Source organism: Diceros bicornis, chromosome 8, assembly GCF_020826845.1.
Source record: "Diceros bicornis minor isolate mBicDic1 chromosome 8, mDicBic1.mat.cur, whole genome shotgun sequence".
Taxonomy (NCBI): Eukaryota; Metazoa; Chordata; class Mammalia; order Perissodactyla; family Rhinocerotidae; genus Diceros; species Diceros bicornis.
The window spans coordinates 76,625,114-76,644,766 of NC_080747.1; the positions used below are offsets into that span (position 1 = coordinate 76,625,114).

A 19,653-nucleotide genomic window follows, 5' to 3' on the forward strand; every position below is an offset into this window, starting at 1 on the left:
TGGCTTGTCAATTTATATTACAGTGAAAAAAATGTTTTTTTTTCATTTTTAAGCACCTGCTGTGTGCTTAGAGCTGAGAATCTATCAGAGAGCATATTGGGACTATAGTAGATTAAAAGCTAATGAGTGTTTCTCCTCTTTCTTAGGAGCTGAGACTTAGTTTAGTACCAGCTCATCTTATCTATATTTTTCTCCTCTCCTTCACTCTGGCCCCAGGAAGGAAGGAAGGTAGGAAGGAAGAAAAGAAGGAAGGAAGGGACAAGAGAGAAATGGAAATCAAGAAAGGCAGAGTCCATGCTTACTATAGATTTTAAACTTTGAGAAGTTTGAATTGATGACAAAATATAGAGCTGCCATGTTAATATCTTATATGAAATATAAACTACAACCAGCCTATCATCGTACCTTGACTTATATAAAGTTGGCCTTATTAGATTGTTTTTTAGGACTTTTAGAACAAAAATTTTATTTTGAGGTAATTGTATATTCACATGTAATTGTAAGAAATAATACAGAGTAATCCAGTACACCCTTCAGCCAATGTCCCCCAATAGTAACATCTTGCATAATTATAGTACAATAGTACAACTAGAAAATTGACATTGATGTAATCTAACAGTCCGATTCAGATTTCACCAGTTTTACACATGCACTCATTTGTGTGCGTCTGTATGTGTGTATATTTAGTTCAGTGCAATTTTATCACATGTGTAGATTCATGTGACCACCACAATAGTCAAGAGAGAACAGTTTCATCAAAATGATCCTTTGTGCCACCCTATTATAGCCAGATACCTCCTTCTCACAAACCACCCTAACTCCCAGCAAACACTAATTTGTTCTCCATCTCTAGAATTTTGGCATTTCAAGAATGTTATATAAATGCAATCATACAGTATGTAATCTTTTGAGATTGGCTTTTTTTTCACTCAGCATAATTCTCCGAAGATCCATCCAAGTTGTTCTAAGGTGGAGTAGAATCCATGATGCTATGGACTGAATTGTGTCACCCTCAAATTCATATGTTGACGTTCTAACCCCTGATGTGACTGTACCTGGAGATATGGTATTTAGGAGATAAATAAGGTTAAATTAAGTCATATGGTTGGGGCCCTAGTTCAATAGGACTGTGGCCTTATAAGAAGAGGAAGAAAGAGAGAAATCTCCCTCTCTCTCTCTGCCATGTGAAGACATAGTAAGAAGGCGGCCATCTGAAGCCAGGAAGAGAGTTCTCACCAGAACTTACCGGTGCGGGCACCCTGATCTCAGACGTTCACCACTTCAGAATTGTGAGAAATTAAATGTCTGTTGTTTAAGCCACTCAGTCTATGGTATTTTGTTATGGCAGCCTGAGCTGACCAGTAGACATGGTATGGATATATCATTTGTTTAACCCAAGGCCTCTGGGTTGCATCCAGTTTGGGGCTATTATGAATACAGCTGCTATTAACATTCACGTAGAGGTTTTTTGTGCCACATATATTTTCATTTCCCTGAGGTAAATGCCCAATAGTGCAAATGATTGGTTGTATGGTAAGTGCCTGTTTAGTTTTGTAAGAAACTGCCTTACAACAAAGACGGCATTGAGAGTGAAGAAGGAAGCCCCTGCACATCCCAAAGCCAAAGCCAAAGCCAAAGCAAAGGCTTTGAAGACCGAGAAAGCAGTGCTGAAAGGCATCCACAGCCACAAAATAAAGATCTGCATGTCACCCACCTTCAGACTGCTCAAGACACTGGAGCTCCAAAGGCAGCCCAAATATCCTCAGAAGAGCACCCTCAGGAGAAACAAACTTGACCACTATGCCATCATCAAGTTCCCCCTGACCACCAAATCAGCTGTGAAGAAGATAGAAGACAGCAACACACTTGCGTTCATTGTGGATGTCAAGGCCAATAAACAGCAGATCAAACAGGCTATGAAGAATCTCTATGACATCGACACGGCCGAGGTCAACACCCTCATCAGGCCTGATGGACAGAAGAAGGCATGTGTTCACTGGCTCCTGACTATGATGCTTTGGATGTTGCCAACCAGTTGGAGTCATCTAAACTGAGTCCAGCTGGCTAATTCTAAATATAAATTTTTACACCGTAAAAAATAGAAGATGCTGCCTTACACTTTTTCTAGCGTGGTGTACCATTTTACATTCTCACCAGCAATATATGAGTGGTCCAGTTTCTCCACATCCTCACCAGCATTCAATATTATCACTATTTCTTATTTAGACATTCTGATAGGTATATTGTGATATCTCATTGTGGTTTTATTTTGCATTTCCCTAATGGCTAATGGTGTTGAACATCTTTTATGTGGACCTTACTAAATTTTTTTAAACTGTATTTTAAAAGCCCTATGGATTTTTTATCAAAGACATACATTCAAACACCAACAAATTTGGTTAAGGGATTTATGTTATAAGGCAAAACTTATGTTATAAGGCAAAACTTTATTCCTTAAAGTTCAATTTTTATCCACAAAACTTTAAGAAAATAAAAGCTAGATTTTTTTTAGACTCATAGAAAATAGAATAGATGCTTGAAATTGTGGGTGTCACTAATTATTTTTTTTTGGCTTTGGAGCAACTTTTTGTATGTTTTTGAAAATATGTTATCAGTGTAACAATGCAGTCCAAACATCAGCCGTTCTGTAAAGTCATCTCCTTTAGGAGGCGGGAAGCTGCCTGGGGTCCCCCTCTAATCCTGCAAAGCACTATGGGAGGACAAATAGCTCTTTAGGTAGACACTCGCATCTGCATTAAGGGTGGACCTCTTTCTCAGACGGTCCTCAGAAATCTTGAATTATGGCTTTGGATTTCAAATGTCTTCCTAGGTACTTGCAAAATAAGAGTTAATAGCAGCCATAATAATGAATTGCATAGAAGTAAGCTGTAATTAATTATTAAATAATCAACAATTAATAAGCAAATGAGTGTTTAAGTAGAATATGTGCTGCCAATAAGGGAAATTGATAACCACAACCTTAATTAAAGAGAACAATCTAAACACTGTCAGTTAACTTGAAAGAAATATTTTCCAAATAAGCTTCAAATTGGATAATTAGGGGTTGATAGTGATAAGACATCTGCTTTCACTAATCTCATTTTGTGTACCTCTTTTTATGTGCTAAGCCTAAAGTAAAACAATGTCCTAAAGCAAAAATAAAAAGAGTTGCATTCCTTTAATTATTTGAGGAATGCTAGTTCTTTCTGACTCACCAGCAAAATGTTTTATCAAATAAAAATAAAACATGAAACATAAATTTAAAATCTACCATCTCATATTTCTGATAGTACCATGGCGGAATGATATGTGTTCTCTCTACCAATATAGACTCCTAGAGGCAGGAATTAGGTCAGCAAGTCCATTAAAGCTTCTAGTACATTTAGGGTATGACCATAATACATCTAACAAAATTAATAATATTCTGATGGTGACATTTTCACAGAAAAATTCAGAGTTTTTCTGAGCATTGCTTTTAGTGTTTGAGGGACAGTAGTACATGTTTTAAATATTACTGTCCCTTCTTTATTGTAGTTTGTAGACTCTCTTGGCAGAAGCCCAATGTAACTGAGAATTCTCAGTCCCATTCTAATTTTACCTCTATGTTTATCTTATCTCTGAATTGGAAATTTCTCGTTTGTGTGTAAATTAAACAATAACAAAAATAGCTATTACTTATTGGTTGCCTGACGTGGGCCTGGGGTCGGCTTTTAGTCCTTTTCACGGGATAGATTAATCCTTTGATCCCACAATCACCTTTGCAAAACATTCTAGTATCTTCATTTTATGGATGAAGAAATTGAGGCTTAGAGTCATTGCCGAAAGTCATAGAATGAAGACGATTTAAACCCAAGTTCATCTGATTCTAGAGCAAAGGTGTTCCCCATTTTCTTGTATTAAAGTTTTTCAAAGTAATTCAGAAACAGGACTCTAAATTAAATATTAATAGAAAAGCATTCATTGAGTACTGTAGATTCAGCATATAAATAACCTCAGGGAAAAATTAATTCTAAAGCGTATTTCATCACCAACCAGCAGATACATAGAATCTGTCAAATTAAAACTAGGTGGTCAAAATATTTTTCTTTTAAATTTTGTCACATGATCCATTTAAAATCATCCTTGGTGCTTTATAATAAAAAAGGGGCTTTTTTCTAAACAACAACAATTAACTAGTAGTTTTAGCAACTGCCAACACTTTAAATGTCCAGCTGTTTGCAGTGATTTCTTGATTTTTTACCAATGACTGCCATAGCACTCATTTATCATTAAAGTATTTCTGAAAGACCATACTTCTACTGAAAAATATCTTTATTATTGAAAATGCCAAATTTTCTATTCTGAAGTCATTTAACAGAGGTTATCCATTCTCAATCAATTCAGTACACTCTTTTGACTTAGCTTTCACAACCAAAAGGATTCCTTCTAAATAGCCCTCTCGATTATTTAGACAAGAAGTCACTATTTAGTTAACAGTTGTGTTTTTTTGCCAAAATATTCTATAGAAGAAGCCTTGAAATGTGAAGAGTACTACTACTCATTATTTTTAAACCTTGGTCCTTCAATTCTCCACTCTCCGTTTGTACCTTTAATTTTTCTCTCTTTATTCGCTCCTTTCGCTGTATGGATATATTCAGGTTATGCTCATCTTGAAAAAATAAAAATATAAATAAATGAACAAATAACCCTTCCTTAAAGCCATTCGTTCCAAAGCTTCTATCATAGCTCCCTCCTTGTTAATCATCCTTAAAGAGACGGCTGCCATCTCCTCTTTGTCGCTCCTCATTCATTTTTCAACCCACTGCAGTCTGGTTTTGCTCCCCACCCCCTAGGCTGCCTCAATGTTGCTGTGGTCAGTGGACAGTTTAAGTCCTCATCTTACCTAGTGTTCTCTAGTCCTCAACACTGAGGATCATTTTCTATACTGTATACTTACATTGTTTTCCTTTAAAAATTTTCAGGATGAAAATTTATTTTAACTTATATTTGTGATGAGAGAGAAAGAGAGAAAGAATGAGAGAGAGAGTGTGTGTGTGTGTGTGTGTTGGGGTCATTTCAAGAAAAAGGGTTTTTTTAAATCTTCTTCATGTTATCAACTAGTAAACATTACCAGCCTAGGACTTGATTACATCATTTTTGATTCTTGAGCTCTTATTTCTATAAGTGGCTTTGAGGGTGGGAGTAGCCCAAAGTAACAAACATTCTACCTACTTATTAAAAGAGGGTTGAATGCCACGTGATGTGTCAGTCAAGGTTGCTGGCCCTTTTATTTGAACCTATGTCAGTAGTTTTGCTCTTTAGATATACAGAACTGAATGGAGGGGGGCACATAAAACAGAAAAGGGAGAAAAATGATGGGTTTAGTCAAATTTAGCACTTTAACAAGGAATTGGGAAGAGCTGGATCTGAGCTGGGAATCCTAGTGAGGCAAATAGTAAAGAGGAAACAAATCTTTTGTTCAATTTTAAGTTGTTGGGCTTGTAACACTTTTTTTCCCAGCATAAATCAATTTGATATCTAATTCACAGACACTGTTGGATAGCACAGCAATTGAAGCCAGGGTAGATGGAAGTTAAATCTAGTATTACATTTTTTCTTCACAGTAACTGTATCTTTTTGACAAAGGTCAATAATAACAATTTCATTTTGGAACTATAATATAGCAGGTAAAAAAATCAGATGAAATCTACAAATGTCATTTTCCTTGTTCATGTTTTTCCTCAAAGTCTGGGGGAGTTAGAAATAGTATGGCTTTTGAAAATCATTTGGATGATTGTGGACTAATGGTGTCCAGTATATTTAAGCACCCACTGGTGAATTATCTCCAAGACGATCATATACACAAATCTAGTACATGAAATAAATATAATAGCTAACTTTCACTAAGTGCTTACAAATGAGCCAGCACTGTGCTAAGTACTTTGTACATATTATCTCATTTAATTATCAGAACAACCCAATATGGTAAGAACTATTATGACACCTAACTAATAGACTAGGAATTTGAAGCTTAGAGGAATTAAGTAATAACTTACCTAAGGCGCCACAGATAGTAAGTAGTAGAGTGAGGTTTAATTCCAGACAACACTGCTAAATAAGCAGAGAAATGTACAGATCCTTGCAATGATGAAGGAACTGTGCATTCCCTTGGAGTGACACTGGCTAGGTCTGCCGTTTAGCCCTCACAGTATTTCCTAAGGAAATTCCAGTGACCGTCAGCTCTAGAGTATTAAAAAAAATCCAAATTTTCCATTCCACGTGGTTGACTAAGTCACTCCTCTCCCTTCTGAGCATCAAAGTGATTTTAAAGGAAGACAAAAGGCATAAGCATACCATCATTCACCCAGTTTCACAGGCCACAACCCTAAGAGCATCTTTGATGCTCCTCTTGCTCTCATGCTGCCACATCCAATCCATCAATAAGTTCAATTTTTTTCTATCATCAACTATATCCTGAGTATTATTACTGCTTATAATACTTCCTACCACCACCTTAGTCTACACCTCGGTCATCTTTTTCTTAGACTGTTTTGGTGGCCTCCTAAATGGTATTCCTGCTTTTGCTCTTATCCCCTCCAAGCATAGAGTGACCTTTTAAAAATTTAAGTCATCATTTCTTCCTCCTGCTCAAAGCAGTCCAGTGGTTTATCATCACATTGAGAGTAAAATTTTTCACAGTCTCTGCATGATCTGACACCAACTTGACTTCAACTGCTTCCCTTCTCCCTTTTATTCACTCTACTCCAAGTCCCCTGGCCCGCTCTCCATTCCTCAAAGACTACAAGCTCACCCCTTTCTCAGGGCCTTGGCACTTGGCATTCCTTCTTCTTGGAACATTTTTTTCAGCAGATATCTGCCTGGCTCACTTCCTCCCTTCCTGCAGGTCTCTGCTCAGTTATTGCCTCCTCAGAGAAGTTTTCTTTGACTATTTTATCTGATATAACTCAGCTCCCTTCTCATCCCCTTATTCTCTCTCTTTCTTTTCTAATAGCACTTCTGTGTAGTAATGTTCTTTATATCCTCCTCCCCTGACCTCATTCTCTGGTCTCTTCTGCCAGCTCTGTGCCTCTTGAGGCCGCCCTTTGTGGACTGCCACCTGCAGCTGTCCTGGCCTCTTGGCTGCTGGTTGGGATGGGCCAATGGGAGTGCTGGCAGGAGAGCAGAGGGTAGAAGCAGAGGTAGATCAAGGTTTTTATTGCCCCCTGGCTGCCTTTATGTCTTGAGTCTGTTTTAGCCATGGTGGCTTTCCTGTAGGGCCGCAGCTCCTATCTGGTGGTACTTTTCTTTCTAATAACACAGTTCTCTTTACTTGCCTGTCAGACTTAGAATGGTTCCAGCTTCCTGCTGTTGCCAGTCCGCAGTTTCTTTATCATTCTCTGTTGGTTTCTTTAACTCCATCCATATCTCTGCATAAAAGTCCCTTTATTAACTCTTTTCAATTAACTCATTGCCATTTGTATCCTGCCTGAAATCCAGATGATTCAACTTCTCTTCCCATTACTTGAAATTTCACATTTGTTTTTTGTCATCTAACTTTGCCACCAAGTAAGTTTTATGAGGTATAAGTAGAATAATGGTCCCCACCCCCGACCAAGGTGCGCACATCCTAATCCCCTGATCCTGTGAATATGTTACCTTACATGGCAAGGCTGACTGTATAGATGTGATTAAGGGTACAGACACTGAGATGGGGAGATTATCCTGGATTGTCTGGGTTGGCCCGGTCTTATCTTAGGAGACCTTAAAAGCAGAGAAACTTTCTGGATGGGTCAGAAAAATGAGATAGAAAAGACGGAGAGATGGGAAGCAGGAGAGAAATTCAATTTGCCGTTGCTGACCTGAAAATGGAAGAAGGGAGACACAGGCCGAGGAGTGCGGTCAGCCTCGAGAGCTGGGGACAGTATTCAGCTGACAGCCAGCAGGAAGTGAGGCCGAAGACCACAAGGAGCTGAATTTTACCAATGATCTGAAGGAGAAGGAAACGGATCCTCCCCAGGCCCTACCGACTTCTTGATTTTAACCTTGTGAGAACTGTGTTGGGTTTCTGACCCATAGAATTATAAGATTTTTGCTGTTTAAACCACTAAATCTGTGGTATTTTGTTAGGGTAGCAACAGAAAACTACTACATGAGGTTTGGATTTGTCTGAACCTTTATTGTGGACACAGTGCCTAGAACAGCGCCTGCATAGGGCAAGATGCTCAGTGAACAGCTGGTGAATTAATGAATTGACTTGTTAATATATTTTAAGAAATTCTTGTTCATCTTAACAAAAAGTCTGTGGTGAAAGATTACAGTTACTTCCAATATTTCCAAAATATGATACTCCATGAGATTATCAAGAAGTAAGATTAGAAAAAAGAGTTTAATGGCTTTCACCACAGGTATTTTAGAAATGGCTTACCAAAATAAACTTTCTACTTGAGCTGTCATTTTAAAATTCAAATGGCAAATCAATTCCCAGTCAAGTTCAAAGTGAGCTTTACATTTGCAGTATTTAAGAGGTAGTGTACCTGATATCTAAAATACGGTCTTTAAAAATGTGGATTCATTAAACTACTTTATATATGCTTATCTGGTTCATCTTAAATTGTCAAAATCTATTTTTTAATTGAATGTGCTGTGTAGATCACTTTAACAGCTTTTTTTCTGAAAATATCTAATGATGTTGTGCCTCTATAGCAAACCCCGTGAACTTAAAAAAATCTAATTTAAAACTCTAAATGTGTGATTTTTATGTGTGAAAAGATTTTTACTTAGGGAAACTATATTCTATTATCCTTAAAATAGACTGCATTATCAATTCAAATGTATAACTATCAAATATAGAAGAAGGCAATTAAAAATAGTCATCTAAGCAACTATTAATTAGTTTTAAATTTAACTTTCTCTCTACTTAACTTATGTAGAAAGAGACAGGAATTTGAAGTTAATGCTACATTACAAGAAGTCAAAACAGGTTTTAAAATATGCCTGATGGTATGTTTTTCAAGTTTACTCTGGTCTGAGTAGTCTGAGGAAATGGTTACTCAAATCTGGATCTTCAAATGTTTGAATTGTCAGAAACTCCAAGTTTCTCCATTTGATGTCCGTGTCCTTATAAAATTTTGCACTTTAGAATTGTTGCCAAAAGTAATAAAAACTTTAAGCCCTTCCAGAGAGGAGGATTTGTTTTTATTTTTATCTTTTATTACAGTGGTTCTGAGTGTGGCCCCTGAATCAGCAGCATCAGCATCACCTGGGAAAGTATGAGAAATGCCAATTCTTGCACCACCCCTGCCCCCCCGCGCCCCCGCAACTGGATCAGAAGCTCGGGGCGTGGACCCCTACAATGTACGTTTGCTAAGCCCTCCAGGTGATTCTGAAGCATGCTCAAGTTTGAGGATCACTACACTAGCCTACATTTCACAGGTCCTTCTACTCATTAATTGAGCAGAATTAAATCGAAATGGGAGATGAGGAAACTAAGGTAAACTGGGTGCCTTATACAAAGGACCATGAATTTCTGAAAGTTAGTTGCCTGAGATATAGTTGCATCTATACATAATATCTCAATCTCCACAGATTTCCGATTTACCAATAAAGACACTGGGTAATGAGGTGCTCCATTGGGGGAGAATTAATAAAGGAAGAAGTCTAACCTTGCAAAACATTTGCACATTTCAGTTACAGTTTTGTTTTTCCCTTTGATCTGTGTCTATCAAGTTTATAAATTGAACATAATACCGAAAAATGTATCATGAGATCAAAATAATGATTTTATCACCCCCTTTTAAAGACATAAACATGTTCTCCTCAATTCCAAAAAATGATAGTCCTGACCCTCAGTCAATAGATGTTTCCCTTGTGATGGACTTGTTCGAATAAATCTGAAGAGTCCCTGTAGCTGCTGAGAGCACTCCATAGAGGGCCCATGAGAGATTCCTCATGGCACCCAGCTGATACATTCATTCCAACAGGTGCTTAGTAAGTGCCCACAAGGTACTTAATTATTGCCAGACCCTGAACAGGATGCAAAGTAAAGTAAGGCAATTCTCTGTCCTCCAGGATTTTATAATTTAGCCAGGAATTAAAAGAAAAGGAAAGGGACCAAGCATTTGTCTCATACTGTCATGCGCCAGGCACTGAGCATAAACTGTATCAGTTAATCCACATAACCACTCAGGGAGGTTGGCATCGTTCCCAGTTTACAAATAAGGACTCATCTGTCTGCGAGATGCTGAGAATTTGCTCAAATTCACCTGATAAGGAAGTGAGGCAGGTGAAATTTAAAATAAAAACTAATATTTAAGCCCTGTAGTTTCCACTGTACCACTTCTCATATAAAACATAGGCAGCAATTCCTAGACTTATACAGTAAGTGCCTGAATGCAGGATGCACATGACTTGCCGGGGGAGGTTAGAAAAGGAGCAGCAACTGTGATGGGGAAGTGCAAGTTCAACACAGATGTTCATTGAAAGAAAAAGGGTCATGGCGTAGACAGAAGAAAAAACGGTTAAAAGTATTCCTGATGGGAGACACTGTTAAACAGAAATGTCTAGTCAGGAATGAGAAGGGCAAGTTCGGCAGAGCGGTGAAATCAGCCCAGCACATTTTTGGTGCCCAATAAATGACAGAGAGGGGCTTTGCTTGGCTCTGGCGGTTCATGAAGGCACCACTTTAACAGTTAACATAGTGGTGAACAGCACAACTTACGGGGTATATTTGCTGGATGTGTCCTTGTACATTTAGCCAAGGGTTTGAGGTCCCTACTTATTTTGGCTTCAACTTTGGATATGCATTATCTTTCCTCATATAAGATAATTTTGCTCCTTTCCTATGCAGCCAACAGGATTCATTCATTTGAACCATGTTATTGCACAAAGAAAACCTCACAGGTGTATTTTCATAAATATCTCAAGTCCCTTGAGCTGAACAAATTCCTAGGAATATCAAGTCTCCCAGGTACCTGTTTGCAGAGACTGCAATGTGCCAGGAAAACACAGTTACTGTGAGTTTTCATTCAACTTAGTATGAAGGAAATAGTTATAGATAATTGCGGTAAGTAAAGGATGTCTGAAGAAAAGATACATTTGATTGGTCTATCCTATTAACTTCAGTGGATTTTGATATGCCTGTGTATTTATTTTGAATCAAAGTCCCCATGAAGAGGTTGAAGGAAATTTCAAGGAGAAATTCAAAAGTGCCTTTGTTTTGCTCTCTTGTTAAAGCCCTCTCTGTGGAAGAAATATTTTTGTCATTTGGTTGTGGTGGATTTCAAAAGGATCTTCTGTGATAGTATAGTCATTCCCCAAAGATATTTGATCTACTCTGGGGAATATCGTTGTTCCCAAAGAAGATAATAACAGCAGCAAGAAAATAATAAACATTCTCTATAAGATATCACCGTTTTAATTGACTACGGACATGCAAATCGATTTTTTAATCTACAGACACATGACAAAGTCAGCAACAGAGGAGCTGATAATGCTTTACTTTTATAGTAGGAGAAATATAGTTAAGACTTGGACTATAAACGTGGAATATGGTACTTTAAAGATAGGCTTTAAAACTATAGATATTAATTACACTTTAATGTGATTTTTGAGCAAATTTTAACAAAAATTATTTAGAAAATATTTTGCTTAGGTTATTTTCATATAGGTTCTTTTAAAAAACAATTCCTTTTTATAATTGTGTGGTCAAAGAATATAAACCTAATTTTTTTGTGTGTATGTGTGTGAGGAGGATCAGCTCTGAGCTAACATCTGCCAATCCTCCTCTTTTTGCTGAGGAAGGCTGGCCCTGGGCTAGCATCCGTGCCCATCTTCCTCCACTTTATATGGGACGCCGCCACAGCATGGCTTGACAAGTGGTGTGTCGGTGCACGCCTGGGATCCGAACTGGCGAACCTCGGCCCCGCAGCAGAGTGCACGCACTTAACCGCTTACACCACCGGGCTGGCCCCTGTAAACCTAATTTTTAAAAATAAATTTTATTTTTATCAAAATTTCACATGTACTCAACAAACGTCTTTTAAAATATTTATGAAATTAATAATGAACAACGGGAGTTGCTTCCCCACTCCTCCTTACTCTCTCTTCCGCTCTGCGGAGGCAACCTTAAATTTTTGTTTTGTTTTAGCTACTACTGGTATTTTCCAGATATTTTATTTTCTTTCTTTCTTTATTTTTTGCTGACGAAGATTAGCCCTGAGCTAACATCTATTGCCAATCTTCCTCTAATTTATATGTGAGTAATAGCCAGAGCATGGCTGACAAGTGGTGTAGGTCCATGCCTGGGATCCAACTTGAGAACCTGGGCCGCTGAAGCGGAGCGCACCAAACTTAACCGCTAGGCCACAGGGCCAACTCCCAAGTATTTTTTGTGTGTGTGTGTGAGGAAGATCAGCCCTGAGCTAACATCCGATGCCAATCCTCTTCTTTTTTTGCTGAGGAGGACTGGCCCTGGGCTAACATCCATGCCCAACTTCCTCCACTTTATATGGAATGCTGCCACAGCATGGCCTGACATGCAGTGCATCGGTACGCGCCTGAGATCCGAACCTGTGAGCCCCGGGCTGCCGAAGCAGAGTGCTCGAACTTAACTGCTTGTGCCACTGGGCCGGCCCCCCAAGTATTTTTTTTAATAATGTTTTCACACTAGTTTCCTCTGATTTTTCAGATATTACCTATTGATAGACTAACATGGATGATGAGAATTTAGCTCATATACATTATCTCACACAAAGTTACCCTTCCCTCCCAATATAGTTTTAACACATTTATAACTAAATCCTTATTCAGTATTATCATTAATATAACTATGTAAACAGTTTTTCCTGGTTCCAGAAAGACTCTGTTCATTCAATATGTGTACTTTCACTGTACTTTTTTGTTCAATACCTCACCAAACCACCCATATATCCATTGATTATACATATCTTAAAGAAAAATTTTAAACTAAGTTCTTGTTGCCCCTGCTCTAAATGTTTTTTTCCTTCCAATTTAGTTACAAAAAGTGAAATATAGCTAGCATAAATAGCATTACCATCATGTTTAGATTTTAAATTTCTTATTTGGAGCTTTTCAATATCACTCTTACAGAATATCTTTAAAACTTGTGTAAATATTCCCATTATTGGCTGCTGAAAAGGAGTAGCTTTTGAAAACGATTAATAGAATAGAAAGCCTGAAATAAGCCAAATTTATTGCTTCCTCACATATGTTTTTCTCCTGGAACTCTGAGAATGACAGCAGTCTTGGTGTTGATTTTTGTTGCCGTCTTTGGATGAGCAAATTCACAACTACTAAAATTCGAATTGGTCAAATTGGCTCTGATGTATATTTTGTATTATATTATAAACTCACATAGTTTAGAGAGCTCAATGGTTTCATTCTCTTTATTTAGGTCATAATTTGTTCCCCCAGATAAAATGTCTTAAAAAAGGGAATAACCTAGCACTTTTGTTTCACTTTTATTAAAACAACAACAATAAGCTCTAGTGTCTTTACATAGACTTTTTATGTCTTTGATATTTTAAGAATTTGATATAGATGTCTATATTTTATTAAACTACATCTCAAAAGCCACTATTGATTTTTATAAATTAGAACAACCATTGACTTAATAAAGAGGACTTAACTCAGCTCTCAAGGAAAAACTTATTTTTTATTCAAGATTTACTGTCTCCTCAACTCCATTCAGCAGATTGGATGGCCCTTGACATTTTGGTGAACATCTGACAATTTCAATCATAGTTTGAATTTCAAACAACAAATATTTGGGATGTTCCAGGTTTCAAATCATATCTAACTCTTAATCCTAAAAATGTCCTTTACTTGGTGCTTAAGAACATTTTTCCATTTGAAATGTTTTCTTTTCGCTTTCTTAAAGTCATATTCAAAGCTAAAGAGAAAGATTTTTCCAGTAATGTGCACTTTTACAAATACAATTAGGACAGAGAAAAAAATTCATTATTTAGCAGAATGATACAATTTCCTAGCTGCTAAGCTAGATCATCCTTTGACCTAATTTTTTCTCTTTTCTGTTATTGTTTTAATCAGAATTCTCATTGGGTGTTTTGAGTCTTTGACCTAATTCTTTTCTTTGAATTTGCAGAGAACTTTTTTACACAAAGTGAGTTTAAATAAAGGAAAGTTGAAATATAATTTTCAAATATATATACAATATGACTCAGAATTATTTTGAAAATTAATTGTGATTTTTAAGACTAATCAGAAAAATTGAAAAATAATTTGAAGAATATTTATTTGTAAATTAATCTTAGTGAGATTTTATAGCTCTGAAAATGATATGGTATAACCCCAAATATCAAAAAATTCCAATAAAGATAGTTAACTATGTATTTTTAACTATATATATGCTAAATAAAATTTAAGAAAATTAGAAGGATAAAAGAGTACATATTTTGTTTTTCAATGGAGGTTTTTATTCTGTTTTGTTTTTTTTTTAAGAAAAAAGGTTGAAACTGAAGAAAGTCTTTACAATAATTTATTGTATTGTCAATAACTTTACAATAATTTATTGTATTGTCAATAACTATGACAAAAAGCATACCTAGAAAGAATTCAGCCTGATAAAGGATAAGTTGGTAAGAAATACTGCTTATCAGCTTCTTCCCACTCTGTACACCTGAATCTTAACTACATTAGCAAGCTGTCTTCCTCTTAGCATGCATACTTAATTCTAAAAGTTGACAGGGATTCTTTTGCTGTGGGCTTTTTAATCAGAAACATTAATTCGTTGAATACAACTAGACCCATGCGATGATTTTTAAGTGATATGTAATTTTTAACAAATTTTCTTTAAATATAAGTACAAATGTTTTTACAAATCATAAATTAGACATATAGCAGTTATTATAAAATTTCAATCTCTCATCACTAAAGATTATTTTAAAGAATCTTATCTTAAAAATAATTGTAAAAACATTTAGATTTTTCTTTTTGTCTCATCCAGATTTGGCTAGTTGTCCTCTGTGTGTCCCTCACTGTTTTCGTCTAAACCCAGTCTGCCCTGGCATGCCAATTCTTTGTGTCAAAGAGTATATAACTATTTGCATAAAAGTATCAATCTCACTTTTCCATTTATTCAAAGCTTATTTTAAGTATATTTTATTTATGAATAATATTTCAAAAATGGTTTCTCTCTCCACTGTGTTATGGAAAATGCCAACCAGAAATTGCTCATTACACTTAGAATGTCTTCTATCCATTTCTGCATAAGCATTCAGCACTCTTTTCTTGCTTTCCCAAACTACCTCTATAACATCTATATTCTACCCTTTACATTCTACGTTTGAAGACTCGATGGTGATGGGATAATGTTCAGTTCTTCTTGTTAGGACTAGAGTCTTATGGATATAACCATGATTTTGGAAGAAAGGAATTCACCTACACAAGATCTGAATCCATAAGTTAATTAGCATTTTACTTTTTAAAATGAGGGAACCAACCACAGAAAAAGATGCATTTGAAAATAATTTCATAACTCAACTTGAAAAATAAAAAATCTTCTTAGAGACCAAAACACTATCTTTAAGAAAAAAGATGGTCTTTTCTAATAAATATATTATCTTTTAAATTATTAAATTAGAAACTTGAATGATAAACACTTTAGTGAATTGTTTAGAGCACATAGTATAAAATGGAAGTCAATGTGTCTCTTTGATTTTCTCAATTTTGTACCTAAATGACAAGGGATGAGTGGGTCGTAAGAAAGGAGTTTTCTGTTGGTATGAAAACTATCCTGAGCTAACGGCACTGTAAATCATCCTGTAAGTCAGAGTGAAATGTGTCTACAAGAACAAGCGTACTCAAGCTTACTAAACACAAACTAAACACAGACACAAGAAAAAGCATACTAAACTAGACTACTGTAGGCTCTTACTTCATTAGACGGTAATGACTTAGTCTGTAGCGGGGTGCATATATATATTTTTTTAAAACTCTGTGCTATACCAATAAGTCTGCAAAAGAAAAGACACAAAACAATCAGCAAATAAAAACCAGATCACTCCATTTCAACGCTTGTGGTAATCAGATCAGAGGATGATATTTACTTCAACTATGTCTTTGTCCTTAATTCTCACCAGAATAAATATTATCAGAATACTCTTAAATAAAGTCTTCTAATTCTTCTGTCATCAAGCCATCTTGGAAGGAAGCCTTTTGAAGCTTGTCAACCAGCTGCATTATGATCGTTTTCACATTTCTCTAGAGAGAAAACAGGTGGCCCTCAGAATTGGAGCCATTAGTGCATCTTTGGGTCTGAGGGAGACTGGGGATTATTATCTAATAGATCCTTCTTTGCTGTCTTACTTTTGTATTCTGACCTGAGTAAACTGTGAAATTAGGCTAAATATGAAACCATCCTGTGAAACAGTGCTAAGAATTTAAGTGAACTGTGAAGCATATGGGAGATTCAAAATCAGTATTTAACTCTTTACAATGGACCAAGAAAGTCCTGGCACATATCCCCAGGCCATCCTTGAATTATGAGCCACAATTGTCCCGCACGCATTTATGGCCTCAACTCTAGTGACAGAAACACACCATAGTCCCATTCCATAATTCCTAATAAAAATTAATTCTCAAAAGAAAAACTGACTAAAGAGCAGAAATGCATACAGTAATCTTGGAATATTTTTTGTTTCTTTTTTCTTTATCTGCCTGGAGTTAGTTAAAGCAAGCCTTGACACATCATTTATTTAACATCTTAGTGGAACTGATTCTTACTGTTGAACCTGGAATGGCTTATAAGAAACAAAGAACAGGCAAATCCAATGGTCTACTTCAGGATATAATTGTTGACCTTATCACTTGGGGATGAAAAAGAAACATGGTAGTATGGTCAAAATAATGTTTATGTTTACCAAGCCCCAAAGTTCAATTCTTGTAAATAATAACCCATTGCCCTAGATGGGAAATTCTGTAATCAAAGTAATTTGTATGAAGGTGTGATTTGTGCAGAAATGATTGGGGTACAAATAGGAACATTTTAATGTGTTTAAAGAAGTTTACTTCAAATAAGAAGCTATTTTTAAACAATGGGCTTAAAATGACTGTATGCTTTCTAAAACAAGGCTTTTGTCTTCCCTCCACGGAGAGGTACATGTCCTTAGACATTTCTGCTGGAATATTACCTGTGCACTGGCAGGCACTACTGTACTTTTCATGTTCCTAATAAGCATCCAGTGGAGCTAGGCTGAAAGCTCACTTGGAACACAGACCGAGTCTGCCCTGCTCAATGAAACAACTCCAGCCTAGCACTGTGGCTAGTATATTTCAGTTGCTCAAAAAGGTTGAATGGTTTTGTTAAATTAATTGAATGGATAGAGAATCGATGCCAAGTCATCACACACAGTCTCTGACTAGGGCTTTTTGTAAAGTGGTGGATCTCAAAATGATTCACTAAACCTGCAACCTGGACATGAACTGCAAACTTGTTAGAAATGCAAATTCTCAGACTCTGTGACAGACTTTCAAAATCAGAAACTGTTTTGGGGGTGGGCCCAGCAATCTGTGTTTAAAAAGTCCTCCAGGTGATTCTAATCCAGGTGTGCTAAAATTGAGAATCACCAGTGTAAAGAATCCTCAAATACACTGCACACAGTGGCATCAAAGCTTTTCAGAATTATAAGAGTGTCTACACAGTCTATTATAGGAAGACAAGTCCTATGGACAGATTGTGCATAATTTTAATTTCTCAAGAAGTTTTCCACTTCTCAAGAATTTCTTCATTTTAACTAGAGGAACTATTCTCTATTCATGTGTAGTCAATTGTGTGTTCTGTGTAGGAAGGCTAACTCAGTTTAAATTACTGGTACAGATCCTGAGACAAGGACTTGGGTGCAGATGGTTTATTAGGGAGGTGGTCCCAAAAAGCACAAGTGAGAAAGTGATGAACAGGAGAGAGAGTAAAGATAAAAGCCAGTCAAGAATATGTCACCAAGAGTGGATTGTAAATGTGGGAAAATGGGGCTTAAACCTTCAGGGAACCTTCTGAGAAACTGTGTGTGGAATATAGGCCAGAATCACCCCACTGAAGAGCAGGGAGACCAGGGCATTTATCTACTTCCTCCTATCCCTAGTGGTTACGAGATGACCTATAGTGTTGCTAACATACCCCCACTTCTAGGTTATGTTTTTGTGTGGCTGAATAAGCTGGAGAAAGTCCTCAGGCAGAGAAGATAAGAGACACAAGCTCTTGAGGTGGGATATGCCAATATGCTGGGAACTGTTTTCACCTGCAGTTGCAGGGCATTTCACATGGGCTGAGGGGCTATGGGGCAAAGTAAACCTCTAACATGACAGTTTTCATCGAGTTCACAGCACTGATTGAATGTCTATTATGAGTCAGGTCCAGAGTTAGTTGTAGGGAATATAAAAATAAATCAAACGTCATCCCTGCCTCAAGAAGCTTTTAGTGTGGCGGAGAATGTAGACAAATAAAAAGCTAATTAAAATATAATTAGATGTGTTCAGTGACAGTGCTGTATATCCACATTTATAAGAGGAATTTACGGTGGGAGAGGGTGTTATAATCATGGAAGATTTCTTAGAGTTGACGATGATAATCATGCCTAAGGAGAATCCTCAAAGATACTTAGAGGCCAGCCAAATGAAGAGGGTTGGATGTGGGTGGGGGGTGGGAGGCGGTTGTAAACAGAAGCCAGAATGATTGAGATGTGAATGGGAGGTGTAAGACAAGAGATCATAGGCAGTATTTGAGAAAATTGTCTGCAAAAGTTGGTTGAGGGGCCATGTGTTAGGTGGAAGGAAATCTAGAGTCCCACAGGTAGTAAATGGAGAGATGTGGAAGGCAGGAGAGTGGGTAGATAACTGACGCCGCAGATTCCTAAAGAAGAAAGAAGGGACCCAGAGCTCTATTGAAATGACTAGTCCCCTTTTCAGAGGAAGACTGCCTATTTTACTGTGAAGAGAGGGGAGCAATGAAGTTAAGATGGTGTGTATTCATTTGTAAAATAGGGAAAATAATAGCAACGACCTTCAAAGGGTTGTGATGAGACCTAAATGATGAAAAGCACTAGAATGTTTACCATTGTTTCTCATAGTAATACACATCCCCAAAATGTTAGCTATTATTATTCAAATAAGGATTGTTTTTATTTTTTTGGCTTTGATTTTGATTTTTAGAGGTGCAGAAATTTGAGAGCTTGAAATCATTTCTACCTGTTGATCTTTATTCATTATTTATTTAAAGAGAAAGCAAAGTTACTTGTGAAGTTGTTAGGAAAATGGGCTAGTGGAGCTGGTTGCAAGTTGAATGTCATTGCCATGGAAAATGGGGGAGGAGCAAAACTGATGATATATACAGTAGAAGAGTTGCTGGTTAGAATGAAGTGTCCAGTAAAGGTTGGAAGCCATGATGTTGCAGTGACACTAAACCACACAGTTGTGTGATCCATTTCTAGGAAAGACAGAACAGTATATTCTAAGACGTCTAAATGGCATTCAGGGTAACTGTAGTTGTTTTGTAGAAATTGTACAGTTATAAACACTGACAGACAGATAAGCATATATGTAAATTATTTTTTTAAAAAAACTTGAAAAAAGGAATTTATCAAGAGGTTTAAGATCAGTGAAAACTCTAAACTGTGTCAGATGATTTTGAATATTCTTGCATTA

The 19,653-nt window shown here is 36.7% G+C and overlaps 1 protein-coding gene and 1 pseudogene across 2 annotated transcripts in view; both read left to right on the forward strand.

Annotated features, from left to right (window-relative positions):
• Positions 1–19,653, forward strand: part of GRID2 (glutamate ionotropic receptor delta type subunit 2) — a 1,161,595-nt gene that overhangs the window by 574,402 nt on the left and 567,540 nt on the right. The gene's annotated exons all lie outside the window — the stretch shown is intronic.
• LOC131409848 (large ribosomal subunit protein uL23-like) lies at positions 1,503–2,203 on the forward strand (annotated as a pseudogene).